The following is a 21,488-nucleotide window of genomic DNA, read 5'->3' on the forward strand; positions in this document are numbered from 1 at the left end:
GGTTAAATTGACTCTGCAGATCCACCAAGACCCCACATGTCAACCAAAAATCAACGGGCTGATAACCCAGAATCTGTAAACTCAGCTGGTCTGAGACTATGTTCTTTCTTTCAAGTCTGGTGAGATTACTGTAACTCTAGGGAAGTATGCACACTGAGAAGTATAAAAAACAGGGGAGTGATAAAAACAAGTTCATAAATAATGAAGGCATAAACCCATTTGTACAGATTCTTCTTAATCATGTAAGTGTAGGTCTAATACATTTTGAATCCCATTGTGATTACTTGTGAGGGTGTGTGTGGACATGCGTGCCATCAACTTCTAAGCTTGTGACGTTGAAATGAAATTGGTGGAGATTTTATTGAAACAGGAGAATTTGTCTACTTAAATTTATGATCGGCATTTAAATATTTAAGGTGATTTGTTGATAAAATATGTCTTATTAGTGGCAAAAGTAGCATTTGCAAGTTTAAGGAAAATATTTAATAATTAATGAGATTAAAAATGTGGGCATTACAAAGGTACCAGTAGTGTTTTCCTTGAAGAAAAAGTTCTTGCTCATTTAAGATCCTAGAAATGATGTTCTTGTATGATTTTTTCCTAGTAGGAATTTTGCCTTACTCTTGCATAAAATATAACTTCATTCTCCAAGACCATAGCAAAGAGTGAGAAGAAAAGAGAGAAGGCTGACTCTGATACTTACTATAATTCATTTACATCTTTGTCAAAATAAACATCAGCCTTTACTAGGAATCCTGGTGAAAAAAAACACATTTCTTCATGTATCCTCTTCCCAACAACAACAAAAAATAATAAATTAGGCGTGGGACGCCTCTAAGATAAATTCAGGCACATTTTCTTACTCTGCAGGACTGGCATTCTCAACACCGATCTTTAAAAGCAGGAGTAGGTCAGTCTGACATGCTTTTTAGAACATCGTAACTTGAACTTCCAGAATTGGTTCAAGTTGATAATGATAATGGTAGAGATGAAATCCCATTTACAAAACCTGCCATTCCAGAAAAAGCAAATCTTTTGCACAACAGTCCATTCCAGAAAAAGCAAATCTCTTGCACAAATCCATGTGTTAGCTACTCCACACAATATTCAGTATTTCCGCAAAGATGTCCCAGCACAACAAAGGCTTGTAGACAGAGTGTCTTGGAGCCTCTAGCAATGGGATTTGACAAGAGCCGGGCACTTTAGGCAGGCTCCAGTCACTGCTAATTGAAGCAGAAGTGATTCAAAGGCAAATGGGAGTCCTTGAGAGGTGAAACAGGGGCTTTGGGATTGTGATGCACTCCTTTTCCCATTACACCCTTATATTTAATTACTTGTCCTAGCCAGTGAATTGTAATTGGATTTGCCATCAGGTGACTCTTGCCTGGTCTCACATGTGAGTTGAGTATGTCATTTAAAGGAAAAACATCTCATAACCCATGGAGGTGTCTGTTTCACAGGAAGGGAATTGTTCTCTGGAAGGTGGGTCTCAGATTTATAAATCCTTTCCAGTTCCTAACATAGCAGAGGTGTCAGTGAAGGACAAGGGGAGAAACTGTTTAGTCTTGAATGACACCACTGGATTCTCTCTGGGACATTATTCTATAATTTTGAATTCACTTGGACCCCTCCCAGAAGACCCCTAGACTGAAATTCCCGTGTGAATAACCTAATTACTGGGGAGGTGATCCCAGGAAACAATGGTAGAGAAGTGAGGGTGTGAGACAAGGAAGTAAAAGCAGCCAACACAAGAGGATTAAGAAACTAGTTCTTGCCATGGGCAACTGGAATATTACCTCATAGGGAACTCAGAGCCCAAAGGGTGAGGGGCTAGGGCACTGACATACCAACTCTCTTCAGTCTTGACTGAGGGCTGGTCTCAGTGGGGCAGAGAATGAGTACCCCAGCACTTCTTGCCTGGGATGCACACAGGCACCCCAGCCGGAGATAGCCCTCAGAGATGTGGACCAGGTGCCAACTACCTCTGCTCTGAGCTGCCTGAAGACAGTAAGCTCCCTTAAGCTCCACGGTCCTTCAAACAGATACACGGTTAATACCACCTTCTGAATAAGCTCTTGGAGGGAACTGGGAAGAGGTTGTTCCATCTGCCATAAGCAATGCCCTTTGACACAGACTCTGAAGCTAAAGTAAGAGTCAGCATTGTTTTGCTCAAGAATCTAATACTGTTTTGTCTTTAACTCAGTTTTCTCACTTACCCTGGAGATAAATCGGCCTCAACATTCACAGCCATTAGGACCTCCTCTAGGCTACATGAAACCTCAGAATGCTAAACGGAAGTGTTATTCAGCATAAGGTAGGCTGAACCTGCATCCCATTCAGAAATACATTTTTAAATGTTTTAATTTGAAAAGTACTGATTTTTAAATAAAACCACTACATTTCATAATGACTTGCAATTGGTTGGCATACGTTTGTCAAAAGCTTAGACAATAACTGTGGGGAAGCAGGCAGTAGAGGAAGAGAATTAATAGTCCCAAGTTATTACAGGTAAGGACAATGAAGCTCCAAAGGTGAGGTTCAAAGCTGGAATCCAGTGGAGCAGACAGGGATTGGACCCCGGGGAGGGAGCATCTGAGCAGAGTGGTAAAGAGCCCAGGCTTTGGAGTCAGGCAGACCTGGAGCATCCCACCTATGGCACTCCCCGGCAGGGGGGTCTGGCCCAAACACCCAGCCATTTTATGCCTCAATTTCTCATCCAGGTAATAGGAGTGGAGAGTATCTGCCTCAGGTGGTTATTGTGACAATTAAACGAGCCAGTGCTTGTAAAATGCTTTGCCCAGTGCCCAGCATATAGTAAGTACTTCATCATTGTTGCTTACTATTGTGCTGTTACCACCATCTTAAAGCCTCCGAGGTCAAAAGTAAAAAATGTTCTTTCTGCTATGCCTGGTTTGAGGCCCATGGATATCTGTGAGGCTATAGTATGTATGTACCATGGCAATTAGAACAACTAACATTGATCTTTGAGCAACAGGGGCTTGAACTGTATGGGTCCACTTGTACGCGGATGTTTTCCAATAAATACATTAAAAAATTTTTGGAGATTTGTAATAATTTGAAAAGGCATTTTCCTTTCTCTAGCTTACTTTAACATACAAACTACATGTTAATAGGCTGTTTATATTATTGCTAAGGCTTCTGGAAAACAGTAGGTTATTAAGCAGTTAACTAAGTTTTCACAGAGTCAAAAGTTAGATGTGGATTTTTACTGTGTGGTGGGTTGGTGTCCATACCTTGGTGACCTAAGTTGCTCAAAGGTCAACTGTACTTCATTTGCCACCCAACATGACATGAATTATCTTAGCTCCTATCTTTGCTTCACATTTTGACTCTCCTAAAATCTCAGGTGTCGTGGTAGAGAGTGTTGGGGTCTGCTGAAAAACACTTGCTTCTAAAGAGGCAGATACAGTCTGCTAGGGCCTCAGATGAGAAAGATTCCTCCCCACAGGGAATGAGAACTCCTTGTCAGCTTGTAGAGAGAGACTTGCCTGCCCTCAGATGGCATGGGCCTGAGTTGCGAATGTGGGAAAGGTGGTATCTCAGACGTCTGCCTGCCTGGTAAATTTCACTTTCTGTAAAAGCAGTAGAGTCATCTCCGTGAAGGAGTACAACACCCACCCTATTCCATGGAAGGAGGAACTAACATATTTGGCTACATGGTCAAGAGAGGGAGTGGCAGATTCTCCACTCCCGACTCCTGCCCCGGGAATCTTCACCTTCCTTTGCAATCTATGCAAGGAGGCCTGAGAAGCTACTCAGAGGTTCCTCGGTGGTCTCTATCAAAGGCCAACTCTAGGGAATTAAAATGTTAATTCTTTATTAACAAACAAAATAACCACCACTTACTGAGTGCAGCCACATCCCAGGTTTTACAACATGGAAAGTGACACTGACATGATGTCCTTTATAGGCACTTATCACCACAACTGCAGGAATGTCATTGTCCCCATTTGTATATGAGGACATCGGTGTTCAGGAGGTCTGCAGCTTGTCCTAGAGTCTCTCAGAAATAAATGAGGACTCCAGAATTAGAGGATGATGACAGAGGGTGGCACGCTGGCCTCAGAGGTTTATGCCATGACTAGAGCTACCTAGAGGCGAGTATGATACGAAGAGCAGAGGAGTTGACCACACACACTGACCCCCTAGACAATGGATACCTCTAATTACATTTTTGGAAGAACAATAATATGGCATCCAGCGGAGATCTCTGGCAGGCCACTCACTCAAAGGCCTGCTTTGGACTTTCTTACAAAGCCACCGAGGACACCGTATGGCAGGAAATTGACAGAGACCTTATAGCTGCATCAACTGAAGGTGTTTTATTACAAGGAAGGCACAGTTACAGAACATAAGTCAGAAATACCACAATTTCCATAAACCCAAACACAAAGGCGTGCCTTGTTCCCTAATTCTTCCAAAATGGGCAGGTCCTCAGACAGACCTGAACACAGCTGTTGACAAGGTCAGCTGATCTCCAATCCCTGCTTTGTTTTAGCAAAGGGCATTTGAAACTGTCCACTTACTGTTTGGTTAGTTTACATTCAAGGGTATTTGAGGCCACTTTCGATATTTATAATCTCCCCACCATTCTAGTTGCAGGATCAGACAGGAATTAAATTTCAACCTACAAGGTTTGTGTTTCTTTGTAGCAGAACATAAATATCAAATATCATGCATGAGCCCAGGTAGAATATATGTTTGATTACATCTCAACTCCAAGCGATACCACATTGAGATCGCTTCAGTAGCTAAGCAAATGGGACTCGGGCTATACCTGGAATCAAACTTAAAAACAAGAAGAAAGAAAGAAAGTGCATTTTTAATCTAAGGATCAGTATGACACAAATCAAACCATGCAGTCCCATTTACTAGGTAACCTGGGATTGTAATTTGGAAACTCCCTAAGGACACAATTTGTTCATAAAGAAAATTTCAGCAACAGAATTATACGTTCCAAAGCAATTCTTTTCTTACAGTTACCAGGGCCAAGAGAAGAAAAAGAAAAGACAGGGGGAAAAAAAGAAAGAAGCCAACCATTCAAAAGCCTCCAGAGCTGTGTGTTACACACACACAGGTGAAAGCAAAGCAAAAGCAGTCCGACCCGGACCCGCGGCTCAGAGTGCTCCAGCCTGGAGGAGTCCCTCCGGAGGTGCTTCTCGGGTTCAGCTGCCGTGTTTCTGTCCTGGGGACCAGCAGGTCTTCCTCAGCGTCCTGCGGCAGTTCCCCAGGACGCCTGAGAAGGTGGTCCGTCCTTTGGCAGAGAAGCAATGCCTGTGGAAGGACACACAGGAGAAAGGCCATCAGGCCGGGGCCCAGGCCGTCTCGCAGCTAAGGGCTGCTGGGGCCCAGGGAGCGGCGCTTCCTCACCTCCTCCGGGCCTGCCTCCCGCCGCCTCTCCGGGAGAATGGCTGTTATGTGTGGAGCAGCCAGAGGCTGGGGACCTTTGAGATCTTGCAGGGAGCTCACTGGAGAATCCGTCACCTTTCAGTCCATGAAGTCTGTTGACAAGAACATAAAACAAATACCCCTGCATCACTGGTCTATGGCATCCTGGGGACAAGGAGACACAAGAGGCAACACACACATGGAAAGGAGGGAAGGGCAGACGAGAGAGAATAAAACTCAGGATACTCTACCTGCCACCTTTCCCTGGAATTCCCCCAGGCAGTCGTGTCCTGGACAGGAGGCTTGAGGTGATTTCTAAGACTGCCCCAAGGTTTCAAAGGTCTGAGAGGCCAGGAAGCATCAATCCGGGGCCATGCGGGCACCTGAGCTCAGAACTCAGCTCCTCCACAACCTCAGCCAGCCTTGCCCCAACTCTCCTGAGTGGATCCTGTCACTGAAATACTGCATGACAGAGAGCAGAATGCAGTTGAGCATCAGCAGGAGGTCCTCCGTCTTCCTCTGCCTCAGGGTGGTAGTCAAGGAGAGGTCAGGGGTGGGGGCCAGGCTGATCAACCACCACCTGGGCTTCCCTTTCTAGATTTCCATCTCAAGGTCCCACCCAGTGACACCTCTAAGACGATTCCTCCAGGCCCACGGTCCATGCCCTCTGATTCAGTCTAACATTGTGTTGCCTCTAAAGCATCATTTGGATCCTGAAGAGAGTTTCTATCCTGGCAGGCTGCCTAGGGCAGAACTCCAGACCGGGAGTGTGACAGACACCTGGCTCCACCTGTGGCCCTCCTTTCCCGAAACTCATGGAAAAAGCAGGGCTATACCTTTGTCCTTCATAGAAACCAGTGCCCAAGGTACAAGTAGGCAGTTCACCAATGAAGAGCACAGGCTGAGAATCATAGGAAAGTGGAGGGCTACCAAGAAAGGCATAGAGAGGAAGGCATTCAAGAGAAACTTCTTCAAGCAAACCCAGTTACCAGTGGCATACCAAATGGTAGGGGCTGGAGGGAATGGTCTGTCCTGAGCACACATAACAGAAAGGCACATTGTCTATAAAGAATTTAAAAGGGGTAACAAAACTAAGAGTCAATCTGCCTTTTACTAGGACCATGCAACTGGCAAATTCTAAGCAATGTCAAAATACTCCTTCCCATGAAGGTAGATCCCTCCCTGCAAATCATTCATGTTATCCTCATCCTGCCAGAGTCTTTGCTTCTGTTCTCCCAGTTGCCTGGAAGCATCTTCCCCTACTCCCACCTGTTCACATTCTACCCACTTCCATGCTCCATTTCAAATGCCACTAATTCAACAGACTCTCTTGACCCCCTCAGCTAGGAGTAAACCCTTCTTCCTTGTAACTCCTTGGGCAATGAACCTATGCTCTTTTCTTTTCTACCCTATATTATACTTAAACATGCACAAGTGCTACCTTCCCTAGTAATAGACATCAAGGTGCAGTGACAAGTGTATGGGATTTGTAATTAGGACTGGACTAAAATCCCAATTCTCACCCTGCACTAGCTGTGTGACGCTGGCTAGTTTTAATTACCTCTTCCACTTAATTCCACATCTATAAAATATCAGCTTTCTCATAGGGCTGCTGCAATAAGTAAATGATGCACACAAAATACCTAGCCTCAGATAATGTGCCCTCTACAGTTATTTCTTTCTCTACTCTCTTCTCAAGGGTAGAACCTTGTTCATCTTTGTCTTCCCTTCCCCACTCTGGGAAGACTTATCAAGACAAAGTGTAAAAATAATATGAAGGATGTAGAAAGTGAGGGTAGAAAATATGTACTACAAAGGCCTGTCTGGAGGATTAAATGAGGGAATATATGGTAAGTTCTCAGATCAGAACCTGGTGCCTGGCATGAGGTACAGAAATGTATGTTGAATAAAATCATCTTGTGAGTTCATGTAGGATTCCTTGACCTCATGAACACTCCACATGTAAATTATCAAGATACTCCTTCCTCTCTTTAATCTTTCCCAAATAAAAATGTCAGCAGTTAAATGCAGAAAAAGTAGAGTATTTAGAAAATCACAATGTTAGAGCTTAGAGTTTACTACTTCTGTGTAGATAATACATATTGAGCACTCATGATGTGCCAGGTACCATGCTAAGCACTTTACTAACAGTGTCATATTTAACTCACATCTGAACCCTATGAGGAGCTTGACCATCCTTATTTTACAGATGGCTGTGATGAGGCACAGGGAAGTTAAGTAACCTGCCCATGGGTGCACAGCTAGTAAGGTGCAGAGCTAGGTTCGTTAATGAGGTTTCAGAGTCACGCTCTTACTCACTACGGATCTACTGCAGAACTTTCTGCCAGGTTCAAAATGCTCTGTGCTCATATGGAGGACACTAGCTGTATGCAGCCACTGAGCTCTTGAAATGTGACTAGTGTGACTGAGGAAGGGACTTTGAAATTTTACTTAATTTTAATTCATTTGAATTTAAATAGCTGCACCTGTCCAATGGCTGCCATGTTGGACACTGCAGGTCTATTCTACCTTAAAGACACTGCATAGGTCCTTTGTTTTGAGGTCGGAGATGACGTTTGCCCCAGCATTCGGGTGGTGCACAGCCTGCAGAGGGGAGAGCAGGGCTATGCTAATTATAAAGCATAGTCTCTGGAGCAAGATACACTTGAGTTTAAAGCTCAGATTCTATAATTCACTGGCTGTGCCCACAGCACATTAGTTTAACCCCCCTGTGCATCTGATCTCTTTTTTGGTTTAGTAGGCGTAAGAATAGCATGTGTGAGGTCAATGTGATCATCAGGTAATACAGCAGAGGAGAGAGTGCTCAGCGTACACTTGGCACAGTCAGAGGTGGGGTTGTAGCACACACACACAAAACTTACAAGAAGTCCTCTTGCCATGCTTGGTGGGAGAGGAGAGGAGAGGGAAAGGCTAGTATGAATGGGGCAGGAGAGAGGTCTCCCATTTGCATTCCACCCAGTGAGCATGTATATGTCAGAGGATGAGCAGATGACAGGCACAAATCAGTTTTCTCATCTCAACAGACTCTCAGAGTCTCAGTGTGGCATTCTAGTGTTTACATGTGATTTTCCCCTAATGCCCTGCCTTTAGGACTTAATCACCACCCCACCCCAAGCTAAATAAGGGTCCTTAATGTTGTTTTCCTTGAACCAAATGTGCAGGCTATTCTGATGATTGTTTTTCTGCCTGAGTAGCAAGGCTCCTCCTCCCAGCCAGCTCTTGGGAACATTCTCGCCCTTGCTAGCTTACTGCAATGCACACGTGCCCTCGTCCTCTCCTCATCTCTCTTGCTCTCTTGTGTATATGCACACGTGTGTGTTCTCTCCCTCTGTGCTGGTTTCCAACCTAATTGTCTCTCGCCTCCAAGCCTGCTCTGCTCAGTGGTGGTGGGGCTGCATCCCCACCTCTCCTGGGCCAGCCAACAGGGCTGCCACCTGGTGACTGGAGGGCAGAGGGGAGGAAATGGCCTCCGTCTTTGATTCCCATCCTGCCTCATTGTGGTTTCTCTATGTTCCCAGGAGCGGTGTCTTCAGGTCCCTTCACAGACGCCAGGGCAGCCAGCCAGCATCCAGTGCCCCCTCCTCGGCGGTCTGGGTTCCCCTCATCCAAGTATGTCTGTTTTCACACTCCCAACTTCTTTCCTTAGATCGCCTCACTGCCCTCGGCCGCCCGGCCTCCACCCCACCCGCTCGCGGCCCTCCTGCAATAACCGCATGCGGCCCGAGCTGCTCCTTCCCGCCTTCCTTTCCGTGGGACGCCTCCACGTCACGTGACGCTTACATTAACTACCTGTGCACGCTTTTCTCCCGCTCATCTGTCCTCGACAGGTTAATCTTCAGACTCAGGCGGGGGCTGAAAGGAGTCGAGGAAAACTTTCTCCTCCCCTGCGGAAGTCTTCATACTAATTCCTTCTGTGAAAGTACCTTGTGCAGCTTCTGCCTCCTGAGAGCACCCAACCTGATGCACTCTTTCTGTCCATCTTCCATGGAAAAACGCTGCTACTGTTAACGTAAGAATGTACGAGCCTGTCTGACATTTTTCTTTTCACAGATGAAAGCTATCAATAAATCATCAACATATCCTGACATCTATTCTAGATCTCCTCTGCATAGCATCTAAATACAGGATAGAAAAAAAAAGAACTAGAGTAATACAAAGAACTAAATGATACAAATCCTATCATTTGGTTTATTAGAGAGTAATTAGCCCCTGAGGTGCCCCTTCATTCCTAGGCACATCCGCCAGGGCTCCTAAAAGTGAGGTACCAAGGCTGTTTCCATTAACAAAGATCAACAGGTGGGAGTGGCTGCTGGGCTCATGGACTAAAGCCTAGGGGCAGGTCCTCTGCAGTGCTTCATCAGCAGCTCCTATACCGGAGGAACAGGGCCCTCTGCAGGGAGTTTGTAACTTCCCCCACCTACCAGCTCTCTCCAGAAGGGATGTACATCCAATATAACATGGTACAATATAACTACAGTGCAATAAAATACAGCACAACATAAGAGAAGACTATTACATCAGAAGCATGTAGAGGTGCTGACCGTGACCACCCCACTCCCCACTGCATAAGGCTGCCAGTCTCATCCTGATTAAATACAGCAGGAGACCTGGATGGAACCTCCACTACTTGCTAGTCACCTCCCACCTCATCAGGCTAGCCCCCTTGTATCTGCAGTCACAGTGGGGTCTCATTCTCCAGAAATGACTCCTGTGGGTGAACCGGGACCTCCTTCCAAGGTGAGATGACTGCCCCAGCACCCATGGTGTGGCTGGCTCACTTGTTAGCTCCACCTGAGCTGCAGGCCTAGCATGTCTCCCGGATCAGCAGCCATCGAAACTCAGAGCAGCCATCACAGCCTGAGTCCTAGACTCCAACCTGCCTCTCATCTTCAGTTTGCATCCTCTGACAGCTGGACCTTCTTCCCTGTGCCACTTGAGCCACACTCCTTTGAGGAACTTGCCTAAAAAGCCTGTAGGTTCTGGCTCCAGTGTCAGCACTGGGTCTTCATAGACAGTGGGTTCCTCAGTGTTGGAAACTTCTCTCCTTTCCTTTCCAAGCCACTGCTCACACTGATGCCTGCACTGGAGCTGGGTTGGGGGAGCCCTGCACTTACCCTCTGGCCTGCCCAAGGCCAATCCCCGACTGCCATTAGCTGCCTCTCTTTGCACGAGGGTGTCTTCCAAATCCATCTGTCTGGACATGGCAGTCCAGGATTATCTGGGTGTCAGCTCTCCCTAGAGGAATCCACAACCAGTGGCTGGTAGTCTGGGGGATAAATTTGAGTGCAAGTTTTTAGCTGTTCACCAGAATTTCCCATAGGCCTAAGAATCAATGTTCACAGGCATCCATAGCTGCCCAGTGACACACCCTTGAATGGCTGCCTTCCTTTCTCTTTCTTTCTCTCCCTTTTTGGTGCATCCAACATTTTTCCAATAAAGTACTTGTTCCCAAATCCTTGTCTGAGGGTCATTTTTAGGAAACCAAAACTTAAGACAGTGGAAAGCTACCTTTTTCCAGCTCCAGTCACATCAGGCATTTCAGCAAATGCTTTAACTTTATGTACCTGTAGATATATGAACATAAATATGTATTCCCAGGCTACATTAATTGGATTTATAAATAATGGATGATACATGGCTGGCTGACATTTGAGTTTTCATGCATTTTGCTTTGTTTTGGCTCTGTCTCTCCAGTAAGTTGATAGATAACATGCTCAAAGGCCAGGAGTGCATCACCTCCTCCTTCTATAATTTTCCACGATGCCTGGCATTGATGCTCTGCAGAGTGAATATTCAATCAAGGCTGACAGACAAGAGGCCACAGAGGTCAGGTTCCTTTGTCCCATGGGCTTGTCAAAGGTGAGAAAGATCCTAAGAGAAGGAAATTGTGATGCTGTTTTCAACCCTTTGAAGGATGAGCCTGGAAGGCCAGTGTGGAGGCTGCCACAGAGACAGGGCACCAAGTCAGGACACCGGAGTCATGCGGCGCAGGCTAAGCACTCCAGGCCAGAAGGATGGGAGCTACTGCATCGTCAGACCTTGGCCTGTCTCTGAGCCAGAGTCCAGACAGAAGCAAACTGACCAAGATGAGCTGGATGGACCAGGTGCAACCCCAGAGATACCATTCCTGACAATCCTGGGCCTTTGCTGAAAATCAGTAGTCTTCTGATTTATTATGCATTTCACTGTGCATTGCAGCACCGGTGCTAATAGGCGAGGGGCCGAACCAGGCAAAGTGGAAGCCCTACCTTGACCTGTGATATTCCAGGAGAGAAGTTTTGGGACAATTAGCAGAGGCAGACAGTGGTGAATCCTAATACCACTAAGTACAAACACCCCTATGTTGGCTTCGGGTTCTCATCCTTCTCTTTGGTCAGAAAGACTTCATGCCCTTTCTGCTTGTCTACTTCCCTTCCTAACTAGAATAATGGCTGGTTAATCAGGCTGGTTTATTCTAGCCCTGGAATCTTTATTAAATAGCTCCTGCAGGATTTACAGATTCCAAAGGACCTTCTGAATCAAAGAAAGGTGAAACGACACTCAAGAGTTATTTCAGAAAGGAGTATTTTGTTGCATTATTTTCTAAGCCCTTTACAACTGACAAACCAGATAAGGTATTGATTAAACGGATCACTCCACATCCTCCGCTTGGCCGCTAACACAGTTCACTGCAGCATCCCTGTGGCCCTCCCTAGCTGCAGCTCGCACCACAAGAGTGAATGGCCACCACCAGTCTCCCACACTCCACCCCTCACGGGAACTTTGCCATAGCTCCAGGGGTACGGGGGGCAGGCCTGCCCACAGAACGCAGCTGACCACCAGTTCCGGAATTCTAAAAGGACACTTCTAAGGCTTTATTGAGGAAATCACAGCAACATATGGCTTTACATAAATCCTACTGATTGAGGAAAACAAATTCTATAGCAGCTTTCTAAAAATAATTCTAATTTGAATAGGCAGTCCAGCCCTTTATAGAGCTCAAATTGTTTTTTTTTCCTCCCCCTGTCACGTGGGAACTTGAAGAAGCCACAACAATGACCAGCAGACAGAGCAATGGGTAATTCATCCAGAAATGACTGCAAACGGAATAATAAACAGCTAGCTGTGGGGATGTCGGGATATCAGGAAAGAAGCCATCATTAAGAGGGTGGGGAAGGGACTCACAGTGATGAGCAGAGATCAGAGACCTCTAAGCACCAAATATGAAGCCACACAGCACACGTTCACCATCTTCCTCTAACTTCTACCTCCACCTAAAAGGAAGTGCTTCATCAAACAGCCAGATAAATTCACTCAGGAAACAAATAATCATTCACACAAGATCCACAGCCAGAACGATCACAACTCAGAGTGAAGTTCTAGATGATCTGAACTTCAACTGAAAAATATTTTGTGCATTATTTATGGGAGAAATTTGCTGCTAGGTTTTCTCACGTGTGAAAAACACAATACCAAATGGAGTGTTTAGTTACAGCCACCTTCAAATCTGCAAGTCTCCTGAGAGTGAACCATGGTGAAAGGGAACAAAGAAACACATTTCCATTAAGCTTGCTCACTCTCCGGAGTTTCTGCATGCATGAGTGCCGTGGCAGCATGGACATGTTATCACGTGCTCCCAATGATTCTGTCCACACAGAGGGGAGACTTTTTAAGTGCTAAAAGTCGTTTTTAAAATATTCCATACTATCCCAAATTGTGCTCAAGTCTGCACTGAATTTACCATTGGCTATTTAACCTGTAGTAGGTTATAATACTAAACATGGCATCTTGGTAGTTATGTCTGAAGTAGATGAATATTAAGAATGGCTTATTTAAAGTCATTCCAATTCTGTAGGCAGTTTAACACCTCGCCGCCTTTGTTTTAAAGCTTCCTTAAATGTCTTGCTTCACCCCAAACTGCATTCATCCCTCACTGCCTCTGAGTATTATACATCAGAATGGACAAGGAATTATTCACTATGTGGAGCGTTTTTATGTTGCAGATGGTCAGTGCCTCAAAGAAGCCTACAAACTCCTAATTAAACATTGGTATACTACCCATTCTTGACTTTGGCAACTGGAGTGTAAACTCCCTGAAAACTGGGGTTGTTATTTATTCATGGTCTTTTGGTAATTTTCATAGTGCCTAGTAGAGTGCTGGAGACTGAGTTAAGGTGACTAAGTTTTCAAATAAAAAATCAGATCCTCACTGACATAGGATATCTTGCAACATGGGTTAGGCATGCCCCAGGCTTCCAAGAGGATGCTCCAGAGAGGTGTGTCCCTGAAGGAGATCTTCCTGGGGGGCTTCCAGGTTTTTCTCAATGGCCCCCTCTCACTTTATCTGCAACCCCCTGGTTGAAGAAAGACAGAGACTAGGAATGAGATCATAAGTGCCAGAATGCTACATATGCAGCTCACTGATGTCTATACTGCAAAGTCTTCCAGATCACAATGGGAAAGAGGCCCTAGGAGCCCTGTGTGGTTGGCCTCAGGGCAAGGCACAGACCTAAATGTTTTCAGTCTTCTAAGCTTGATCCTTTCCCTCTTGGCCCTTTGCAGACTGCTGCTCACAGGAAACGGAGAGGAGCTGGTAAATTTGTCTTCCTTCAGGAATTCTGGAAATGGAGCTCAGTGACTTGTCTTGGAAAGACACCCAGTAAAAAGCAAATTCTGCTCCTAACTATGAGGTATTGGTATCCAGCTATGTAATGGATATTTATCCAGCTGACGTAACTTTAGAAAATTCTGGGGTTCGACTGTCTCATCTATAAAATGGGAATATTAAATGTCTTGATTACACTGAATACTTTGTATTTAGACATAATGGAATTGCTCTAATCCACTGGAGCTGTCCATGAGAAAGTTCCCTTTGCTATAGGTTATTAAGATGAGTCCAAGGGAGTTTATTAAGGCCAGCTTTCCAGATGGGTTCAAGTGAGTTTTTGCATTCAATTTCATACCAGTAAATTTCCAATCTATCAGTTGTTCCAAAGCTGTGACCCTGAGGAAGCAAGCTCCCATTCAGGAAATGAATACAAACCGAGTGGACATTTGTCTGTGTGTGGTCTACCCAGATGCAAACAGATTACTCAACCCGGGCAAACACGTGAGGGGCCGGCACCAAACCCAAATGGTAGCAGGGCCAATTATCACTCGGCTCGCCATCCTGGTTTTAAAACACTGCTTGGGCTGGAGAAATGCTCTGTCTGTAAAAGCCCTGAAAAAGAGAAACCACACCACTACAGCTTTATTTCCAATGGATGTCATGAGGAGGAAGCCAAGGAGAATAACCAACTTGCTGTGCTGCGCAGCAAACCTTTAAACCCCTTGATTTTTGGAAAAGTATCTTTCCTTTAATCTGTAAGTCACAAACTCAAGTGAACAGAAAGGCCCTGGTGGTAATACAGACAGATGAAGAGGGCCGGGTGAGCACTGTGTCAATTTAACAGCATGGCAGTCAGTCTGGCGTCCACTTGCCATAGAGGGACTAGGGAGGAGAGATGCTAGACCTTTCCAATTCTTAAGAGAAACCAGAAATACAGATTATCTATGGGACACTTTCTGACATTAAAACGCAACAAAATTTTTTAATTACTGTGCAGGCAAACAAGACATATCAGTGGGCCAGATTTGGCTTGCAAGTTGCCAAATTAGGTTTCTTACATAGATAAAATTACGGACATAGTAAAAGTCAGATTCCAGTGGTTCAGACGTCAATAGGGCATAGTGGAAGGGTATCAGCCTGGAGATCAGGAAACCTGTGTATTTGTCCTGGATTTCCAGGCACCTGTGGGGAAAAGGTGGGCGACCACTTTGCCTCCTGGAGTCTCCACTTCCTTCTCTCTAAAACAGAGCCGGATTGCAAGGCTGCTGTGAGGATGACATTTAAGTGGGTTAAAATACATGAGAAGCACTCAGTACAGCACTGCTATATAACCATGATACACTTGATAGCTCAAGTCCTTTGACCAAAAATTTGGGATAATAATAATTTTACCTTAAAGGAGCTGTACTTTGAATTTATGTGGGATAATATAAGCAAAGGGCTTTTCTATATTTTTATGTCAGTGCCTGACAGAGAGTAAGCACTCAATAAGTGTTTGTTATTATGATTATTTGTAACAAAGCAACATGTTCTTAGATCCTAACTTTTACCGACATGGCCATAGACACCTGTAGAAAAAGACAGGAGAGTCAAGTCTCTGCTAGTGTGTACCAAAGTCAGAATCAAGAAACAGGTTTCCTGACCCCTGATGAGTAGATTTTTCCACAAAGCTCTACTTTCTACTGAACTCCTGGTTCACGAAGTGCTTATTCTCTGTTCCACCAGTATATCCAGTATTAAACAATAGGCTGGTGCTATTTTTGTTGTTAATGATCAATGAAATTGATATGACTGTGTCTTAATTTATTGATAAAGGGGGGAAGGACAGAGGGGAAAAACACTGACTTTCTCTATTAGATAAAATTCAAAGGATGGTTTAGCCTTTTTAATAAAAGCCAAAGGATCAACTTATTTTCTTTAAAAAAAAAAAAAAACCTCTATGAAGTGACCTGCATTCTGATGCATTATATGAAATTAGAATTTTTGTTCTCTTTTCCTGACAGTCCTGACACCTACGGCCCTTATGATCACAAAGAGTGATGCGTTTGATGTCTGCAGGAAAAGAATGTTATTCTATTTAGGTAGACAAGCAAAATCATCCCAAGCCATTGTTTGGGTAAACAAGGTTTATGTATATCAACACTGTCAAGGTAAAACACTCAGGATTCCAACGTTGTCTTCTATGAAAGCAAAACTGCATTAAAGGTTTGGTAATCAAGGTAAGAGACAGTATTGTGAAGACTCAACAAAACTGATAGTTTCCTAAACATCAAGTTCCCTTTCAATGCAGGCCTGAAAATAGGGCCCTATGGTTAAAAAGGGCCCATTGCCTTCTTTCTCTTATTCATCTGCACTCCATTTTCCTCATTCTTGTCTATTCCACGCATCTTGACTCCCACTAGGACCCAGTGCTCTACAATCTCCCCTTCTCTCTCTATGGCTCTGTGACTCCCCCAGGCTCCGTGGCCACTGTGTGAGATCAGTCGATCCCAAAAGTCTATGTGAAGCATGCTCAGCATCCATTTACCCAGGCTCTTGGGAGACCTCTAGAGCCTTGGTCCTTCTCGCAGAGAGCTCTCTCCTTCTACTGCTTCTCACATGATTCTCAAGTTCCTCATTTGTTTAAAGATTTAATGAATACTAACTGGGGGTCAGGCACTGACCCAACCCATTCAGACCCATTCATTCAATATATGGCAATCTTAGGTGGCCACATTCACCTCTACGTAGGTAGGTCTTTAGATTTAAAACTGCAGGAATAACAATAGTAATGAACTTTGCCGTCCTCAAGGCTTGCCTCAAATCATTGTCTCTATCTACTTAGCCCTGATTCTACAACAGAGCCCATCTCCCCTTGGTAATATGTTGTCTCATCATGGCTGGCTTTTACTAGTATTAAATACACATCCCTTTACCTCCTGGATTATGTTTTAAGCTCCTTGAGATTAGGGACCAAGTACTGCTGGCATTTGGAAACACTTCCCCTACTAAACAACCTCGTAGAAGGTCCTGTACTTAGTAGGTGTCCTTGTAATAATGCATCGAATTGAATTACGGCCCAAATTCATGTCTGGTCATCATTTTAAAACACTTCCACCTTTTAAAATTCTCCTTGGTGCTCTCACAGGAGAAAGTAGAGATGAATTCATTACTATGCTTGGCAAAGTAAAAAGCCCAAATTGGATCTGCCTTGCCCTTCTAGTTCGTTACACAGCTGGAGTGTAAAGCTGGTTTGAAATCACATCCATGCAGGTTGGCAGACCTATCAGGATCCTGTTGAAGATATTAACATATGAGCTGGTTACAGTGGGATTGTGGGATTTATGCTTTTCCATCATTGGTAATGGAGACGAAAAGGAACCTTTCAAATCACAGGCCTTATTTATCTGCCCAAGGAGAATGTTCCATTAAAGCAATTATTTATGTATGTTCTGTAGTTTTAAAGACTTCTTTCTCCATATTCCCTTGGAGATCTGGCAAGGGACAAAGAGAATGTCCACTTTTGCAGGTGAAGCAGAGAATAATGAAATCGATGAACTCCAGATTCCTTGGTGATTGAAACCCTGTCTCCTGAGCTCAGACGATGGAATGTCTAGGCCACAGATTTCAAGATAAAGATTCTTTGGCAGGTTTATATGTTCCCAATCAGAGTGGAAGAGCTAATTACAATGAAGTTTACTGTTATTTTATAGGCATGGTTTTACAGAATGAGGCTATTTATTCCTTCCTAAATCCTGGGGGTGGAGGGGGGGCGATTCAGATACTCAATTGCAAGTCGAGCAGAGTGGCATAACAATGGTTTCATGGGCTAACACAGAGATATAAATAGCACAATCATCCCACTTAGGTAAGCTTTCTTTCATAAACTAGAAGTTTATTAAAATTGTTACCTTTTCTTAGATTTAGCCAAACAATACCCAGAGCAACAGCAAAAGAAATTCAAATACCTAGGTACAATTAGGGGCCACATTTACAAGTCTTACACTGTTATCAGTCACTCATCAATGTTAACATCATCATAAATGCCAAATGATCAGGCCGCATGCTATCCCTCAGCTCCTTGCCCCTCTGCACATGTGTGTGTGTGTGTATGTTTCAGGATGGGTTCTTTGCTCAAAATCATCTATCCAGCACTGAGTGTATCTAAACTCCATGTGACTTTTCTTCATATTTGTTTCACTTTTGCTGACATTGAAACTAACCCAAAATAATGCATCTCTCCTGTCTGCCAGACTACTCCGTACAGAATATTCTCTCTTTCCCAGTTTCCTGGTTCCTCCTCACAGGGTCTGTGCAAAAAGGATAGAATAGGCAGCCTAGAAATATGATCAGCTTTGTCGGCCCTCTGACAGTGAACTTCTAATTTGGAAAATAGTGTACAATGATATTAAGGGGTCACACTGTGTATTACTCTTAAGATTTACTCCATGACCCTAGGTAGCTGCCACCCTGGTTAGCCCACTCACACACAGCCCACAGAAACCACTTTATTTTAAAAGGTCTTGGAATTCATAAACACCAACCTATTTTAGACCTTTTCCTTTAAACATTTAAGCATAAATAAAATAGCTTCTTTGCACACATATACCACACACAGAAACACACCCAGTATCTGAGAGCCAAAAGGAACTGCACTGTCTTAGGTTCTTTGACATCGGTTTTTTCCTAGAAGCATGTAACCCAATAGGCAATACTGACTCAGACTGACATGTAGTGGGCATTCCGTAAACACCACCTGCATTATTAAACCAAGAAGGGTCAGTAAAATGTCTGTCCCACACATGACAGCTCAAGGGCTTTTGAGGTTTGGGACTAAGACAGACATAGAACCAAGGAAAACAGCCCAATATCTAGTGACCCCCACGTCCACCAGAGGGAATCTGTGCGTTCTTTGCTTATCAAAATAAACAGACCTACATCATGACGTGAAAAATTAAAAAGAAAGACAGCTCAAGTGAGGCAAGAGCCTATTAAAAGGGGAAATTCTGATCATATTATCATTAAGATCCAAATGAACATAACAGAAACAGGTTTTAAAATGCTAATATTAACCAAGTGGCTCTCCGGTGACCTTATAGTTTCAAAGGGTGAGTACAAAAACAGAAAAAAATGTGTCATGTGAAGAATGAATACAAAGTGCAGAAAGACTAAAGCAGAGAAGAAAACAAAGGCTTTGTAGAAAAATATAAGTCCTTCTCTTAAGCTCAAGGCAAAAAGAAAAACAAAGGTAGAGACAGTTCAGCTAAATGTAGTATAGCTAATGATCATAGCTGAGAAAGAGCAGAATGCACTTTTCTGCTGTCATTTCCCCTACTGAGATGGTTTTCAAACAAAAAGAGTTAAGGGTGGCAAAGGGAAAATTTACTTATTTATTTCCTAGCTGATTATTAATTTATTAAGTAACTCCCAAGTGCTAGGAGTTTTACTAGCCTCTGAAAACTGGAGAATGAGGCAAACATGATCCCGGCCTTCAGGGAACTTGCATTCTTGTGAAATTAAAACTGAAAGAAACCTGACAGGTCCCTAAGAGTCCTGCACAGATTCCCCCAAGGTTGGCAATGAAGTTATTGATCACTCCTTGGCCAACTGTGCAATGCCGAAGATTCACTTCATTAATGGAGCTATCAGATGCCTTTACATTGGCAGAGATGACGAGGAAATAGCAATGGAGCACTCGACTGAGTCTGAGACTCTAGAACCCAATAAATCAGATCCTAACATACTGAAAGCCTTTATAGGGTAGCTGTAGAAGACTTAATGAATCTCTAAACATTTTTGTAAGACTGTTGAAAACTACAGAAGTATTAAGTGTATTTTTTTAACAAGCCTAACAATACAGAGAGAAGACAGACTGATGGGGTCACGATAGTGCTGCGCTGGAGATCCTAGCATTCTCGTCTAGACGCAGCGGACGGCCGGAGCATGCCCTCCAGGCTGATTGCATCTTTTCCCAACTCTGCAAGTTAGTAGCTTGCCCTTGGCCATGGTGCAAATATTACTTTTGTGTATGGAGTTAGACAGTAATCCAGTTTCATTCTCTTGCATGTACCTGTCCAGCATAGGAATTGCCAAAAGATATTTTTATTTCCTCTCCTTTATTCCCTACCTTCCTTCCCTCCTTCTTTCCTTTTTTCTTCTCTTTCTTTCTTGAGAGATATTAAACAACTACCAGAACCCTGATATCTTAATATAATATGCTATGACTTCTACAGAATGGTGTTTCCCAATGGGTTTACTGGGTATGTATATTTTTAGTTTTCTGAGATACTACTGGAGTCTTTTAATTTAATACATAAATTTATACTGTGATTATAAGCATATGAAAGTATAGAGATAATGGAGTCCTTGTTAGTTATATGGTGAGTGTTATACCTGCTTTTATTGTAGCCAATCCAATGATGGAAAATTTTATTTCCATGTTGTTTTAATTTTTGCTCCTCAGATTACAAATGAGGGGAGGCATATTTTTATGTTATTGGTAATTTACAATTCTACTTCTGTGAGTGGCCTATTCATATATATTGCCTAGTCTTTAATTTAGTTCTTTACTTCTTTTTATCATTAGGTCTGATCAGATTAGTTACATGAACTTTTCTCCTGTCACATGTTACAAATATTTTTTCCTAGTTTGTCTTTGATCTTTAGACTGTGTGTTTGGTATCTTCTGTCAAACACTCTGTGTTGACAAATGTATCTCTTTCGCCTTTGTAAGTCCTGCTTTTCTTGTTTTATTTAAGCAGTTCTCTCCCTACGTAAGTGTTTCTGTCCTCCCCCAAATTCCTATGTTGAAATTTAGGTATGATGGTATTAGGTATTAGGTATGGTATTAGGATATGGGGCCTTTGGGAGGTGGTTAGGTCATGAGGGGAGAGCTCATATCTAAAATTAATGCCCTCATTACCGAGGTACAAGAGAGCACCTTGCCCCTTCCTTCTGCCACACGAGGACACAAGGAAAAGTCAGCAACCTGGACAAGAGCTCCCACTCAACCAGGCTGGCACCCTGATCTCTGACTTCCAGCCTCCAGCCTCCAGAACCATGATAAGCTACGTAGTCTATGATACTTTGTTGTAGCAGCCTAAACTGACCAAGAACCGCTGCCTTCAAGGCAAGTCAGTGATAATTTCCTGACTTCCAGTAATAATGGATAAGTAATGAACAGCATGTGCTCTACACTCAAACTGCATCAGCTTGAATCCCAGCTCTGCCTCTCTGAAGGTCAGTGTGCTCTATCAAAATGGAAAAAAATAATTTCCATTTATTATTCAGGGAAAAAAAAGCAGCACATTGATAGAGCTATTTTGATGACTAAATATTTAACTATGTTTTGAAATTCACTGTTCATCACTGTTTTTTTACTTTGAAATGTCTATTTCGGATTCAGTTTTCATTTGGTCATTTCATTGGGTGTGTACAAATATGTGCAGATGTGTATACAAGTATGTATATATAAGCCTGTGTATGTATATAT

The 21,488-nt window shown here is 43.5% G+C and overlaps 1 protein-coding gene across 12 annotated transcripts in view; it reads right to left on the minus strand.

Annotated features, from left to right (window-relative positions):
- RBMS3 (RNA binding motif single stranded interacting protein 3) overlaps nt 1-21,488 on the minus strand; it is a 1,308,700-nt gene that overhangs the window by 1,118,786 nt on the left and 168,426 nt on the right. The window lies entirely within an intron of this gene.

This window comes from Manis pentadactyla, chromosome 14 (genome assembly GCF_030020395.1).
Source record: "Manis pentadactyla isolate mManPen7 chromosome 14, mManPen7.hap1, whole genome shotgun sequence".
NCBI classification, from domain to species: Eukaryota; Metazoa; Chordata; class Mammalia; order Pholidota; family Manidae; genus Manis; species Manis pentadactyla.